The sequence below is a fragment of the Castor canadensis genome, chromosome 7 (assembly GCF_047511655.1).
Source record: "Castor canadensis chromosome 7, mCasCan1.hap1v2, whole genome shotgun sequence".
Lineage (NCBI taxonomy): Eukaryota > Metazoa > Chordata > Mammalia > Rodentia > Castoridae > Castor > Castor canadensis.
In genome coordinates this window covers 74,111,538-74,127,800 of record NC_133392.1, presented here as the reverse complement: position 1 = coordinate 74,127,800, position 16,263 = coordinate 74,111,538, and positions in this window count along the sequence as shown.

Below are 16,263 nucleotides of genomic sequence, written 5' to 3'. Positions count from 1 at the left end.
CCTTTGACTTTAATGAAAAGACTGACAGAAGAGAAATAGAGTAATCCAAATCAGATTTGGAAGTTTTAGTACTCTTCTCTTAGTAACTAAAAAAATGAAGCAGGCAAAATCATCATTGAGAATACTGAGCAAAGATTTGAACAAACATAGGCAAATAGAATAGCAAATTTGACAGAATAGCAATATGTGAGTACGACACTCAACAAGTACAGAATAAACATTATTTTCAAGTACACATAAGTCATTTACACACATTGACCACATGCTGGGCCATAAAGGAAACTTCAACAAAATTCACAGGATTGAAATTCTACAGAGTAGGCTCATTGACCACAGTGATATTAAGCTAGTACTTAATAACAAAAATGATAGGAAATTCTGATTTGTCTGAAAATTATGAATCACAGTTCTAAATGCCATGTATCAATGACAAATAACAGATATAATTAGGAAAACATTTGAACTGAGACCGAAACTGCTGTATACTAAAATTTTGGAACACAAATAAACACATCATTAAAGAGAAACTTATAATGTTAATTATGTGTATTATAAAAGAATGAAAGGTGAAAAATTAGTGACCTAAACATCCATCTCAAGAACTAAACAAATAAAATAAGAAAAATTGTGTAATGCTTGTAGAAGACAACCATAAAGATACTAGTGGAAACAGTGAAATGGATAGGATGTGGAACTACAAATTAAAGGCTGTTCTTTGAAAAGGCTAATATAGTTGCTTAGACCCATACAAGGCAAAAAGGAAGGCTTGAATATATACTTTTAGAAATGAAGGGCAGCAGCAATATAAATGTGAAAGGTACTAGAGAGATAATGATAATATATAATAACTCATTATTATAATACATTTGAAAATAAAGAGCAAATAAAGAAGTCCCTAGAAAAATAAAATACTATAATTGATGAAAGTAGAAATTAGAATCTCTTATGTGTCAAGAAAGGTGAATCCATAATTTAAAACCTTCCAACAAAGATAAAGTTCATACCTGGTAGAATGTCTTTGGAAAACTCTGCCAGTATTAAGGCAAAAGTAATGATAAAAGTTGAAAGCCTTCTTTTTAAGATTTCCAATAAAATAAAATTTGTCATCATCATAGAAACATAAAAATTATTACTCCATTTTTTTGCTTGTCCAAAATAACCTTCACATCACAATCTGTCAGGTGATATATGTAAACGAGAAACAAAAGAACAATCTCACTCCTGATGAAAGACCCAGTGAGTAGAACATACTTTTGAAAACATTGTTCACAGTATATATGTAAAATATAAAGATTCATACTGGGGGCTTGGGTGGGTTATGTCTAGGTGACGTTATTGGTTAGAATATTTGAAAATCAAATAGCATGATTTATCACAGTAATAGAAGAAGGAAGAAAAATTTTATGATCAATTAAAAAGATGCATAGATGTTGATTAAATTTAACATCCATTCATCTTTGATGTCTTTGCAAACTAGTCAGAAAAAAATTGCTTTGATCTGATAAAAGGTATCTATAAAAATATAGGTCCAAATATCATACATTAAGGCAGTATGCCTGCAAGAAGCAATAACAATTATAATGCAATAAATAATGATGTGTAGCAATGAAGACACAAGTAAACCAAAGAAATAATAAACTTCCCAGACTCATTCCTACTCATAAAGGATCCCTTGATTTAAGCAAAGGAAGCACTATAGAGTAGTAGGAAAGAAAGAATTTTTCAATAAAAAATGCTCGATCAATCAGATATCAAAATAGACAAATATGAAATTTGACCTCTATTTTGCACCTAACACAAAAATAAATTTCAGAGGGGCTGCAAATCTTAATATAAATTGCAAGTCAATAAAGTCTTTAGATGACAATGTATGAAAATATGGCAGTTATATTGGGAATTCTCTTTAAAATAAGACATAAATATATGTAAGCATAAAGGAAAATATTGAAAGCTGTTACTGCATTAAAGTCAAACTTTTCTCTCTAAAAGCCACTATTAAGAAATTTAAAAAACTACAAAGTATAAAAGATATTTGCAGCCTATATAACCCATATGCACATATTGGAACCCTTGAGAATATACAGAATATATTTAAAAAATCCATAATAAAAAGAAATTGGACTACCCAATTAAAAACAGGAAAGAAATCTAAACAAATTCCTTACCTAAGTTTCATCCATCTTCCCCCTCCCAAACACATATATTTCCTATTTTGAGACAGGGTCTTCCTATGTAGCTCACACTGGCCTCAAACTTGAAATTCACTTGCCTGAGCCTCCAGAGTTCTAATATTACAGGTGTGTTCCACCAAACCTGGCTAATAAACATATTTTTAACGTGCTCAACTTCATGATAGTAATCAAAGAAATGCAAATTTAATCACATTCAATAAAACATTCTGCCCACCAAAATGTCTATGAGGAAAAAAGACTAACATTTCTAAATACTGGCAAATATGATAGAGAAGAACAGACTCAATTTATACCTTATCAGGAGGAGAGTAAGTTGTGTACATTTGGAAAACATTTATCATTACCTATTATAGTTAAAGATCTGTAAAGTGTATTATTCATACTTTTATACCTAGTTACATTCAAAACAAATGTCTACCAATACATATACGCAAGGATACTCAGAATATAATTATTCATAAAGACTGAACTAGAAACAATACAAAAACAGAATGATGAAGAGTTCCAAGATAGCAGATTGCTGACAGATACCACTTTCTTGTGTATCCACAAATCTCCTCAGGTATGTGGTGTGAGGAGAGGTGGGCAAATTAGTAAGCTAAAGGAGGGCACTAGTATAGGACAGATAGTAGCTAGAAATACCATCTTTAAATGTGCTGGACCTGGACTGGCTCCATCTTGCTCCCCTCACCCTTGCCCCTGTTTTATTTTTTAAAACTGTCAGTACTTAAGTTTCTTTCTGCAAAATCACTCCTGAGTGCCACTCTATGAACAAAACAACTGCATGGAGGGCTAAGAGCAGATCTGCAAGTATCTGTGCCCACCTCCCAGGGCAAAAAGGGGTGGCATTGAAACAAGCCACTGGGCAGACAAGATCTGTGCATGAATGCAAATATATCTGATCCCAGAGTATACTTTTGGTTAAGTGGGCTGATGGGCCTCCACACTGAGCCCCAGACTGGTGGGGGTCTGGGTGAAGCTGCACTAACTTTACTATATCCAATGTTAAACCTGAGGGTGGCCACTCAGCAAAACCCAGAGCACAGGCAAATACACTTGACCCCAGAGAACACTTTTGGTTAGATAGGCTGATTAAAGGCTCCCACACATGGCCCCAGATTAGCAGGGGTGGGGTGAAAACACTTGATCTAGCATCTCTATCCAAAGGAAGGGTGTTGAAGTGAGCAGGCTAGCTGGAGAGAGTTCAACATCTGGGTTTCTGTTGCATGATGAGGTGTAGAAGTGATCTGGCTAGATAGCTAGCCAGCTATCTACCTACCACCAACACAAAAGCATATACATAAACATAAGTGACAGGAGCTACTCACTCCTCACTTTCTAAATGAAACATTAAACTGGAGGCCAAGGTGGAAAAAGTGGTGAAACTCATTGTAGACAACCCAGAGCAGCCAGTGAAGTCCTTGCACAGGGAAAAGTATGAGGTTTGGGACCAGCAGAGTGCTTTCTGATTCACTAGCTGTGTTCAGGGATCCCCAAATGCTACTTAGAACTTCTCCTCCTCATCCCAGCAGCTTCCCTAATACAGAACATCCCCAGCCCTCCAACTCTTGCTATACCAGGTCAATCCAGGGCCCTGAGGGGACACAAGAATAAACACAACAGGAGGAACACAGACAAAAACCTGAGTACCTAAGATTGGAGGGGAACACCCAGCTTACTGATAAAGACCAGCATATACTCTTCTCAACAAGGAGAATACTGACTTTTAAAAAAATTAAAATTTAAAACTTTCTCTTTTTATATTGTCATTTTTCTCTTTTAGTTTTACTTTTTTGGTCACTTTTTAAATCTATTGCTTACAAATTTTATGCTGAATTTTTTGTGGGACTGGGACTTGAACTCAGAGTGTCATACTTGCAAAGCAGGTGCTCTACACCTTGAGCTATGCCTCCAGTCCATTTTGGAAATGAGGTCTCATTGCCTGTTCTGGCCTCAAACTGTTGTCCTCCCAGTTTCAGCCTCCCAAGTAGCTAGGATTACAGGTGTGAGCCACCAAGATCCAGTATCTACCATTATTAAACTTTCTATCCTTTTGCAATTCTTGACAATAGCATCTTTCTTCACATAATTGAGCTATGCCCCTATACAGTAGTATTTTGTTTACCTGAAGCCCTTATACTTTACTCTTTTCTCCCCATCATCCTTTTCCCTAGTTCTTCCCTTACCCTCTTATTTTAAATACTAAACTTTACCTCCTACACAAACAAGTTTTATTTTTCTAACCTCCTATTACACTGTATAAAGACACAAGTCTCCCTCATTTATAATGTAATCAGTTGTATATGTAATGCTGCCAATGGTGTTTTACTTCATATAAATCTCTGGGTTGGTATTTATTTTGTTATTGCTGAGTTATGCATCTTGATCAATGGTCAGAAAAAGCACATCAATTCTGCCACTAACCAGTTATGCCAGTATATAGAGAATAATTCAAGGGAAAGAACTATAAGTGATTAAACCTGCAGCCAACTAATTGACTGCAGATGAGCAAATCTCAAAAAATAGAAGCATAAGTAAAATGAAAAATAAAAGGAATATGACACCTCAAAAGGTCAGTAATCACACAACAAAGGACTTGATAAATACTGAAGGGGCTGAAGCCTCAATTTTTGAGTTCAAATAATGATAAGAATGATTAATGAGATGAAAGAATACATGAAGAAACAGCTCAAAGAAATGAAACAGAATAGAAATAAACAGCTAATGAATTAAAAAACAATACAAAGAAACAATTAAATGAACTCATATAGATATAAATAGCTGAATGAAGTCATGGAGGATACAAATAAACTATTAAGTGAAACAAGGAAGACAATGCAGGATATGAAAGAGGAATTCAATAAGGACATAGAAAGCTTGATAAAAAGAAATGAGGCTCTGGCAATAAAAAGCTCCTTAAGTCAAATAAAACATTCAGTTGAAGTTTCTCCAACCAATTGAATAAAATGGAAGGCAGAATATCTGGGCTTAAAGACAACATAGATATATTAGAAAAATCAGATGAATGTATAGAAAAAGGAATGAAGAAATGAAAATGGAACATGAAAAAACTCCATGACTTCATTAAAATACCAAACTTGCAAATCATGGACATTGAAAAAGAATCAGTGCAAGCTAAAAGCATAGAAAATATATTCAACAAAATAATAGCAGGAAACTATCTAAATCTTGAGAAAGAGATGCCAAACCATGGACAAGAATCTTCTAGGTTTCCTACCAGAAAACACCAGAATAGAACCTGTCCGTGGCATATTATCATTAAAACATTAAGTACAGAGAACATGGAAAGAATATTAAAAACTTCAGTGGAGAAGTTCCAAGTCACCAATAAAGGTAAACCCATCAAAATAACAGCAGATTTCTCATAAGAAACTAAAAGCAAGAAGAACATGGCATGAGGTATTTCAAATGCTGAAACAAAATAACTTCAATGTGAGATTACTCAGTAAGCTAATCATTCATAATTGAAGAAGAACTTAAATCTTCTTTAATAAACAAAAATTAATGCAATTTATGATCCCCAAATCAGTACTACATAAGCTACTCAAAGGAATCCTACACACAGAAGATTAAGATAAATGTAGCTATGAAAGTGTGGGAATAATTAAATCTCATTAGATGAGCAGATAAGCAAACAAAGAGTAGGAAAGTATCAAACACTAAAAAACCAACAAAATGGCAGGAATTACTGCATACCTTTCAATATTAACCCTGAATGTTAAAGCTTTCAATTAACCAATTAAAAGACAATTAAAAGCTAGATTAAAGAAGCAAGACTTGATGATTTGCTGCCCAGAAGAAATGCATATCACTGACAAAAACAAATATTACCAATGGGGAAAAGGGTGGAAAAAGATTTTTCCATGCAAATGGACTCCCATAGCAGGCAAGAGTAGGTATACTTAGATCTGATAAAGTAGACTTCATACTAAAATTAGTCAGAAGACACAAAGAAGATTACTTCATTTTAATAAGGGGAACAATCAGTAAATAAGAAATAACAGTTGTTAATACATATGTACCTAATGTCAGTGCAGTCTACTTCATTAAATAAATACTACTGGATTTAAAAGTGCAGGTAGACTCCCAGTGCAATAATAGTGGGATACTTCAATACTCCCCATCACCAATATATAGGTCATTCAGACAAAACATAAAAAAAGAAACATCAGAATTTAATGAAACCAATAAGCTAAATGGACTTAAAAGATGTCTACAGAGTATTTCACCTAGGTACTGCACAAAACACATTTTTCTCAGAAATTCATGGAACTTTCTTCAAAATGGATTACAGTTTAGTATACTAGGCAAGTCTTATCACATATAAGTAAGTCAAAATAACAACCTGCATTCTGTCAAACCACAAAGAAATAAAAACAGAACTCAACAACAAATAAATTGCAGAAAATATTCAAACACATGGAGACTGAACAACATATTGTTGAATGACCAGTGGGTCACTGAAGAAATAAGGAAGGAAATCCAAAAGTGCCTAGAATCTAATGAAAATGAAGTACAACCTACCAGAACACATGAAATACAGAAAAGGCAGCATGCCAGGGAAAATTTGTAGCTATGAGAGCCTACAATCAAAAATAATAAAAAGATAGATTAAATAAGTAGCTTAATTATGTACCTCAAGTTCTTAGAAAAATAAGAACAAAGATAGCAGATGGAAAGAAATAATAAAGATTAGGGCAGAAATTAATTAAAAAGATATGAAAAAAATTTTACAAAGAATCAATGAAACAATTTGGTTCTTCAAAAAGATTAATAAACCCTTAGTCAATCCAACTAGAAGGAGAAAGTAAAAGATACAAATTAATAAAATTATAGATGAAAAACGAAATCCAGAGGATTATGAGGGAATACTTTGAAAACCCATATTTGAATACAATAAGTGGATAAATTTCTATATGCACTTGATCTACCAAAATTGATCAAAGACAATATAAACTACTTAAATTGTTATTTAACAAACAATGAAACTGAAGTAGTAATTGATAAGAACTGCCCCTTGCCACTATTCTGCAGCCTGAGCCACAGCTGGTCTTATCCCTTGCAGAACAAAGCCCAGTGTCCCTTATCTCCCACCACCTCCCTTTCCCCACCCCTAGCCCTTGCTTCAGCAGCTGGTCTCATCCCTTGCAGAACAAAGTTCCACTGTCCCTTATCTCCTGCCACCTCCCTTTGCCTGTCCCTAGCCCTTGTTTTCTCCCAAATGCTACTTACGGCCAGACCTGCTGAGAGAAGATGCTGCACCATTTTTTTCTTGGCCAGCCAGCCTGCTTATTAAACTTTTGGACATGAGATACCTCTCGTGAGCCTCCGTTGTGTGTGGTGTGTGGTGTTTTCCTAACATTTTGGTGTTGAAACCCAGGACCAGGTGAGCTTCTGGCATTGATCTTGCTCTCCCAGTCAGTAAATTCAGGCCCTCCCGATATATGCTGCACTCCCAAGCCTACTTTGGCCACAAGGCAGACATCCCCTATATAGGGGTGCCTGGCCGGGGGATTATACTGGCCTGCCAAAGCCACGTAAGTGGGAGCTGCCTTCCTTAAGTCTCGATAAAATTCCTGGGATTTGAGCTGCTTTGCCGGGACCCCTGACTCCAGACTAGTGCCGCCATCACCACTCTCACTCACAGGGAACTTCCTCAAGGCCAGTGAGCTCCCATTACTCACCCACCACCGGTTGATTTCCTTGGTCCTCCCTTGGTGAGTTCCCTCACGCTGTGAGTCATGGTTCTCTCTCTCTCTTGGTTGGTCAAAATCCTAGTACTAGGTCCCAGCTCACTCCCCCCAGGAACCAGGTTCCTGGGACATGGACGATCCTCTCAGTAAAGATGCTCCCCTGAGGTCCTCCACTCCTCTGTTTCATCCAGGGAAGCAATATCTTGGGGAGACCCACCATATTCTTCCTTGGACTGGGTCTCACCATGGGGACTGGGCCTTCCAAAATTCCCTCAGACAGTCCTCTGGGCTGCCTACTAGCCAACCTCAAGCCCTTATGGCTCTCACCTGATCTCAAAGCCCCCAAACTCATTTGTCTTTCCAAACAGGGTTGGCCAAAATACCAATTGGACAATGACTCAAAATGGACGCTTAATGGCACCCTTGACCCTAACATTCTCAGGGATCTCTATAACTTCTGCAAACACACTGGAAATGGAAAGAGTTTCCTTATGTCCAGGTCCAGGCCTTCTCTTACATCTGCTCTAAACCTTCTCTCCGTACCCCTTGCTTCCCTGCCCAGGTCCTTCTGGCTACAAAGACCCCAACTACCCTCCCTGACTCCAATGCTTTCCCTTCTTTTGGTCCCACTGATGAACCTCTGCCCTATCAGACACAGGCTGCCATTGTTCAACCTTTGGCCCCCGCCCCTCCTGCTGCCACTCCTTCTGCCTCTCCTTCCACCGCTCCTTCTGCTGCTTCCCCCGCTCTTCCTCCTACCCCTTCCTCCACTCCTCCCTCTGCTTCCCGTTCCCCCCACCCTCCTACCAACTCAGAATGACCGGATACCCTAAGTCCCCCACACACTTGCTCTCAGGGGCCCCCCAGCCTGCTGGTTTCCCTCTACTCCCTCTGAAAGGTGGCTGGTGCTGAGGGTATCATGCGAATTCGTTTTCCCTTTTCTCTCACAGACCTGTTTCAAATTGAAAAATGCCTTGGTTCCTTCACCACTAACCCTGACTCTTATATTAAAGAATTTCAATATTTGGCCCAATCTTTTAGCCTCATCTGGCATGACATTTATACCATCCTCTCCTCAACCCTCCTCCCAGAGGAAAGAAGAAGGGTCTGGGACGTGGCTAAGACGCATGAAGATAAGATTCACTCCACCACCCCTGCCCACCCCATGGGAATGTTGGTGGTTCCAGAGACAGAACCCCATTGGGACTATCAAACTAATGACACAACTTCTAGAGACCAGATGGTCACCTGCCTAGTGGCAGGGTTAGAAAGGGCTGCCCAAAAGGTTGTTAATTTTGATAAACTCAGGGAAGTTCAACAAGAGGAAAAAGAAAATCCAGCCAGTTTCTTGTCCCGACTCACAGAGGCACTATGACGCCATACCAAAGTTGATCCTGAAACACAAGATGGGACAATTATTCTTATGACCCATTTTATCTCCCAGTCAGCCCAGATATAAGAAAAAAGTTAAAACGACTAGAAAATGGTCCTCAGACTCCACAGGCTGAAATTCTAAATGTGGCTTTTAAGGTTTATAATTACCATGAGGAGCAGCAAAGGGCTGATAAGCAGAGGAGAGATAAAACCAAATTCCAGATGTTGACCTAAACCCTTCAACAAAACCCCTCAGCTTCCAACTCACAAGGCCAGGGAAAATCCCAAACACCTCCTGGCCCATGTTTTCAATGTGGCCTTGAGGAACACTGGGCCCATGCCTGTCCTAAGATACACCACCCACCAGGACCATGTCCTAAGTGCAAACAGGAGGGCCATGGATGAGGGACTGCCATTCTACCTCTCAAGGCGGGGGATCTAAACCCCCTCAATGTTCCTCCTCCCTAACTGATTTTCTAGGACTAGCAATGGTGGCAGAAGACTGACAGAGCCCAGAACTCCCAGACCCGACGACCATAACTTCACAGGAGCCCAGGGTAATGGCCATCAATGACAGTTATCCTACCTCTCTCCTCATAGACACTGGCACCACTTTTTCTGCCTTGCAGGAGTTCTGGGGACCTACCAAGCCTTATTTGACTTCCATAGTTGGGGTGGAGGGAACTCCTACCCAGCCCTTTATGACCTTTCCCTTAACTTGCATACTGGGAGATACCCTCTTACCCATTCCTTCCTAGTGCCTAATTGTCCCATTCCATTTTTAGGTAGAGACATTTTAACAAAATTTCAGGCCACCCTCACCTTACATCCATCCCCACAAAAGCCACGACCCATCAACCCCTCGTCTTCATCCTCATGGTCCTTCCTCACCATCATAGGTGCCTTGCTTCTACAAGCTTGTCCCAACTCCTTGCCCTTACCAGCAACATTGGTGGACCCCATTGTATGGATCTCAAAAACCCCTTTGTTGCCTCATATCATGAGCCAGTTGTCATTACTCTCAAAGATCCTTCAACTTTCCCAAACCAATGTCAATATTACATCTCTCTAACTCACCTACAGGATCTAAAGCCTATTATCTTGGAGCTTCTTGCTAAGAGCCTGCTTCACCCAACCCACTCCCCCTATAACACTCATATTCTGCCTGTAAAAAAGCCCAATTGGTGTTACCAGCTGGTGCAGGACCTCAGCTTAATCAACATGGCAGTGACTCCTATACACCCAGTGGTACTCAACCTCTACACTCTCCTATCTCTCATCCCCAGTACGACCACCTATTTCACAGTCCTGGACCTAAAAGATGCTTTCTTCACTACCCCTGTCTACCCACGGTCCCCAAACCACTTTGCCTTCACCTGGACTGATCCAGATTCTCATACTCCCAACAATTGACCTGGATTGTTCTGCCTCAGAGGTTCTGGGACAGTCCCCACCTCTTCGGCCAAGCTCTGGCTAGGAACCTCCTTACCCTCCATCTTTCCCCAAGTAAACTCCTCCAGTATGTAGATGACCTCCTGCTCTGCAGCCCCTCACTCGAGGATAGCCAACAACACACTGCCCTCCTACTTAATTTTCTGGGGAAAAAGGGATACTGTGTGTTCACTAACAAGGCTCAACTGTCTCTCACCCAGGTAACTTACCTGGATCTATCTATCTCCCCTACTCATAAGACTATCACACAGATCATAAGGCCTTATTAGCCTCTCTCCCTGCCCCCATCACCAAGGCTGAAATTCTCTCCTTCCTTGGCCTGGCTGGCTATCTCAGAGCCTGGGTGCCCAACTTCAGTCTAATGGCCAAACCTCTATATGAGGCATCCAAGGGTCCCATTCAAGAGCCCCTGGACCCCTCTCAGCCTGTGTCAGGTCATTTTAAAACCCTCTTACAAGCCCCAGCACTTTGCCTGCCAGACCTCTCTCATCCCTTTTTCCTTTACATTTCTGAGAGGCAAGGGTTTGCCTAGGAGTTCTGGGACACAACATAGGGCCCTCATTAGTTCCAGTAGCATACCTTTCCAAATGGTTAGACCCCACAATGAGGGGATGGGCCCCATGCTTTAGGGCCCTGGCGGCCACCTCTCTCTTGATCCAGGAAAGCAAAAAACTTACCTTTGGGTCCCCCCTTACTGTTTACTCCCCCCATAGCCTCTTGGAACTCCTCACATAAGGGACTTTACTCCATGTCCCCCTCCCATATCCTATCCCTCCAGGTGGCCTTGGTCGAGGATCCCACCCTAACTTTCATCTCATGTTCCCCACTTAACCCAGCCACTCTTCCTCCTCTCTCTTCAACACCCCTAGTTCATTCCTGTCCCAAGATCCTTAAAGAGCTCCTCCCCTGCCCAGACCACATTCAGGAGGGCACCCTTTCTCAGGCTGACTACACTTGGTTCATTGGTGGCAGCTTCTTCATTCACAATGGACAGCAAAGAGCTGGATATGCCATCGGGTCTGATTCTGCCATCATTGAGGCACACTCTCTTCCTTTGGGCACTACTTCCCAAAAGGCAGAATTGACTGTCCTGGCCAGAGCTCTAACCCTGGCAAAAGACAAAGCTGTCAACATTTACCCTGACTCTAAGTATGCATTTCACATTTTATTGTCCCACTCTGCTATCTAGAAGGAAAGGGGATTCCTAACTACAAGAGAAACTCCCATTATCAATGCTGCCTTAATAGCCCAGGTCTTAGAGGCTTCACGCCTTCCTTCCCAGGTGGGCATTACTCATTACAAAGCCCACCAAACTGACTCTTTCATAATTACCAGAGGAAATAACTGAGCAGATACAGAGGCCAAGCGAGCAACCCTCAAAACTGCACCCCAATTGACCAAGTGCCCCCTTACCCCAGCTTCCTCCCCCCCTTACTAAACTCTCTCTCCCCCCTTCTAAAGTTAAAACTCTTCTCTCCTATTTACATACACCTTTCCATCCTAATCTTCATGTTCTTTACACCTTTCTCCGCCAATCCCTTTCCCTATCTCCAGGAGACATACAATACCTTAAACAGTTTACCCAATCCTGCTCAATTTGCCAGCGCACAAACCCCAACTCCAATATTAGGCCCCCTCCCTTTCCTACCCACCAAGCCAGGGGATGCCTCCCTGCCATGGATTGGCAGGTGGACTTCACATATAAGCCTCCAGTAAAGAGGATAAAGTACCTCCTAGTATTGGTAGACACCTTCACAGGATGGGTGGAGGCCTTCCCAAGGACCAATAAAAAGGCCTCCACAGTAACAATGATTTTGGTCACAGACATCATCCCATGGTTTGGTCTCCTGGCCTTCATCCAATCAGGCAAATGGCCTGAGTTTGTTTTCTCTATTTCCCAAAAATTAGCACAAACCTTAAATATTCAGTGGAGATTTCACATTCCCTATCACCCCCAATCTTCAGGTAAAGTTGAGCGTGCCAATCACATACTAAAAAATACTCTTACCAAACTCTCCCTTGAGCTCCACCTAGACTGCAAAGCTCTTACCATTAGTCCTTCTCTGCCTCTGGGCCTTCCCAAAAAGACCACTCATGCTCAGCCCCTTTGAGCTCCTCTATGGCCATCCACTCCTTCCTATCATGGTTCAACCACAACTCCCTAACATTTCCCCCACTCTCCTCAATCCTCTCCTCACTTTTCTTTGCTCTCTCCTTTGGTCTCATGCTCATGATCAGTGGCCACAGCCCTCTGACACCACCAAAATAACTCTCTCCCTCCAAATGGGAGATCTGGTTTATCTAAAAAGTACAACCACGCCTGGCCACCTGCAGGAAAAGTGGAGAGGCCTATTTAAGGTCTTCCTCACCACACCTATGTCTGCTAAGCTAGCAGGATTTCCCTCTCAGGTACATGTTCAAAATCTAAAGCTGGCAGTCCCACAAAAGACCTGTCAATCTCTTCTTACAGGACCAACAACAATAAAGATCTCCTGCCTCCTCAGGATCCCAGAAGATGGAGACACACCCATGGAGACTCCCAGGGCATTTGCAGGAGCCCTATGCCTGGGGACCTGGCATCTCACCTACTCACTCTTTATACTTCTCCTCTTCCATTCCTTCCTGTCAGTGCCTGCCCACACTTTTACTCTTTCATATGTACACTCTGAGGTTTTAGACTTCCCACCTCCCTACATGATCAACCTCCCTCCTTTCTCATACCTCTTTTACCCTTGCTTTATAGATTGGATATCTGATCTTCATCTCCAGGGTACTTTCCTAGACTTTACTCCTGAAGAAATGTACTCATTTTCCAACCTACTCTTTGCCTTACTGTAAACCACTCCACCTATGCCTTCACTCCATCCCTTCCTGTGGGTAATTCTTGTCCTTGTCTCCATTCTCCTGAGTGTCAGGCTGTGGAAAACTTCTCCCCCTGAATGGAGATGGCCCCATCATATAGCTCTCTGCCTCAGGTGCCTTGCCCTATGCACCTTATTTCCTATACTCTTCTCATTCTTATGATCTGGATCTTTACCATCCCTCTTGTTGGTTCCCTGTCTCCATTATATCTCTGGAGATTCAAGGTCCGAGAAACCTACACATACAACCAGGCCTCAGTCTCTTGCACTGATTGACCTATACAGGGATGTTCCTTTACAATCACTATTTCTGTTGACCTGCAATCTATATTCCCCCACTTACAACCCCTTTGTCTTCTTTCAATATGATCAAAGTAGAGACTATTGTAAAAATGGTGACCCCTTCTATGGTGGATGTCCCTATTAGTCTTGCCACATTCATTTAGCCCACAGTGGCAGGGGCACATTTTATGCCCAAGAACAACAAGTTCTATATCAAAATAAGCCATCCTTGGGACTTGAGATAGGTTACAGCAGTAAAGGGAACAGCCTACCCCCATGGGTACAGTAAATTTCCTGTTGGACATATCTGGATATTTAGGGAGTTAGTAATGGCCCCCCACTCACAAGTACAAATTTCCTCAAACATCCTAGAGGCTGAACAGACCCTCCAATATCAACTTCCAGAAGGCCCCACAGCCATTACCCTCTCATCCTGGGTCCAAATTATACAAGCCTCCATACAGGTTCTTAACTCCATTAGCCCTATGAATGTTACCCACTGATTTCTATGTGCCTCCGTCCAATGCCCCTTACTGGCAGCAGTCCCTGTCAACATCTCTAAACCTATTCTCACCTCTATACCAGATAAACCAACACACCATTCCCCACTGCCTTCTATACCTCTCTGGGAACCTAAGCCAGACCAACACCCACTTCCCTTTAGTACTTGTTACTTCACTCAACATTCCACCCTCAAGGCAGGACTACATGGCCTCTGCCACTCTAATATCTCTTGACATCACAGATTTTTCCTCCCTCTGGACTATCCTTCTGGTGCAATAGTACTTTATACACCTGTGTGAATACTATCACCCTGGGTCCCTGCCTTTTGGTGGTAATTGTCCCTCAGCTCACCCTTTACGGAGAGGCTGAGCTCACCTGGCTCCTTTCACCATGACAAAGAAGGGTTGCTTTCTTGCCTGTCATGGTTGGAATTAGCCTAGCCTCCTCTATTGCTGCATTGGGGCTAGCAGGAGGAGCTTTGGGCTACAGCCTCATCTCAGCCAGTGACTTTGAGAATTGCCTACAGGTCACTCTTGAATCAACCTCAGTTTCTCTAGCCTCTCTTCAATGACAACTTACCTCATTAGCTAAGGTTGCCTTACAAAACCACAGGGCCCTAGATCTCTTAACTGCTGAGAAAGGAAGCACTTGCCTTTTCCTCTGAGAAGAATGTTGTTACTACATTAATAAGTCAGGCCTAGTGGAACAAAATATTGATACCCTGTCTTGCTTAAGTGAAGAAATCCAACTTCGCAGGACTAAAAAATCCCCTCCTAGATGGGGCTCAATCCCTTCTGCTCTCTTGGCTACTGCCTTTCCTAGCACCCCTTATTGTTGTCTTTATCCTCTTGAGCTTTCTCCCCTGCATTATAAAAATGTTACAAAATTTTTTACTAGATTGCATATCTGCAGCCACCAACCAAAGACTAAATCACCTCCTCCTCCAAGGATATCAACCTCTCTAGGTCCACTGAGGGGACCCCCATGCTAACCCCTATGAAGACACCAAACCCTAAGGACCCCACCTGAGAATATGTGCTGCCCCTCACCAGCCAGAAGCAGCCAGAGGATCAAACTGTGCCCCAATACCCAACCCCTTTCCTCTTCCTCTCTCTCTTTAAGAAACAAAAAATGGGGGAATGATAACAACTGCCCTTTGCCACCTTTCTGCAGCCTGAGCTGCAGCTGGTCTCATCCCTTGCAGAACAGAGCCCACTGTCCCTTATCTCCTGCCACCTCCCTTTGCCTGTCCCTAGCCCTTGCTTTCTCCCAAATGCTACTTAAGGCCAGACCTACCGAGAGAAGATGCTGTGCCATTTTTTTCTCTGCCAACCAGCCTGCTTATTAAACTTTTGGACATGAGATACCTCTCGTGAGCCTCCTTTGTGTGCAGTGTGTGGCATTTTCCTAACAGTAGCAAAGAGTTTCTCGCCAAAGAAAGGCCCAGGACCTGATGGGATTCACTCCTGAATTCTAGCAGACATTTAAAAGAGAAGTAACATCAATACTCCTCTAAATTTTCATGAAACATAAAGGAAAGGAACAATACCACACTCATTCCATGAATCCAGCATTACACTCATTCCAAAACCAGATAAAAATACAACAAAAAAGAGGATTATAGGCCAGTCTCTTTAATGAACATAAAAATCCTCAATAAAATACTGCAAAACCAATTCAACAAACATATCAAGAAGATCAGGAGGATCCAAGACGGTGACCGGAACACAGCCACAGACCTTCTGACCTCCATGATCCAGGGACCTTTATAAGAAGCTGGAGACTTGATTGATTGAGGTAAAGCACCAGGGAGAGCTGAAACATCAGCACTCTAAACCCCTAGCTTATGGGAGGCCTCTTCACACCACCATATACTGAAAGAAT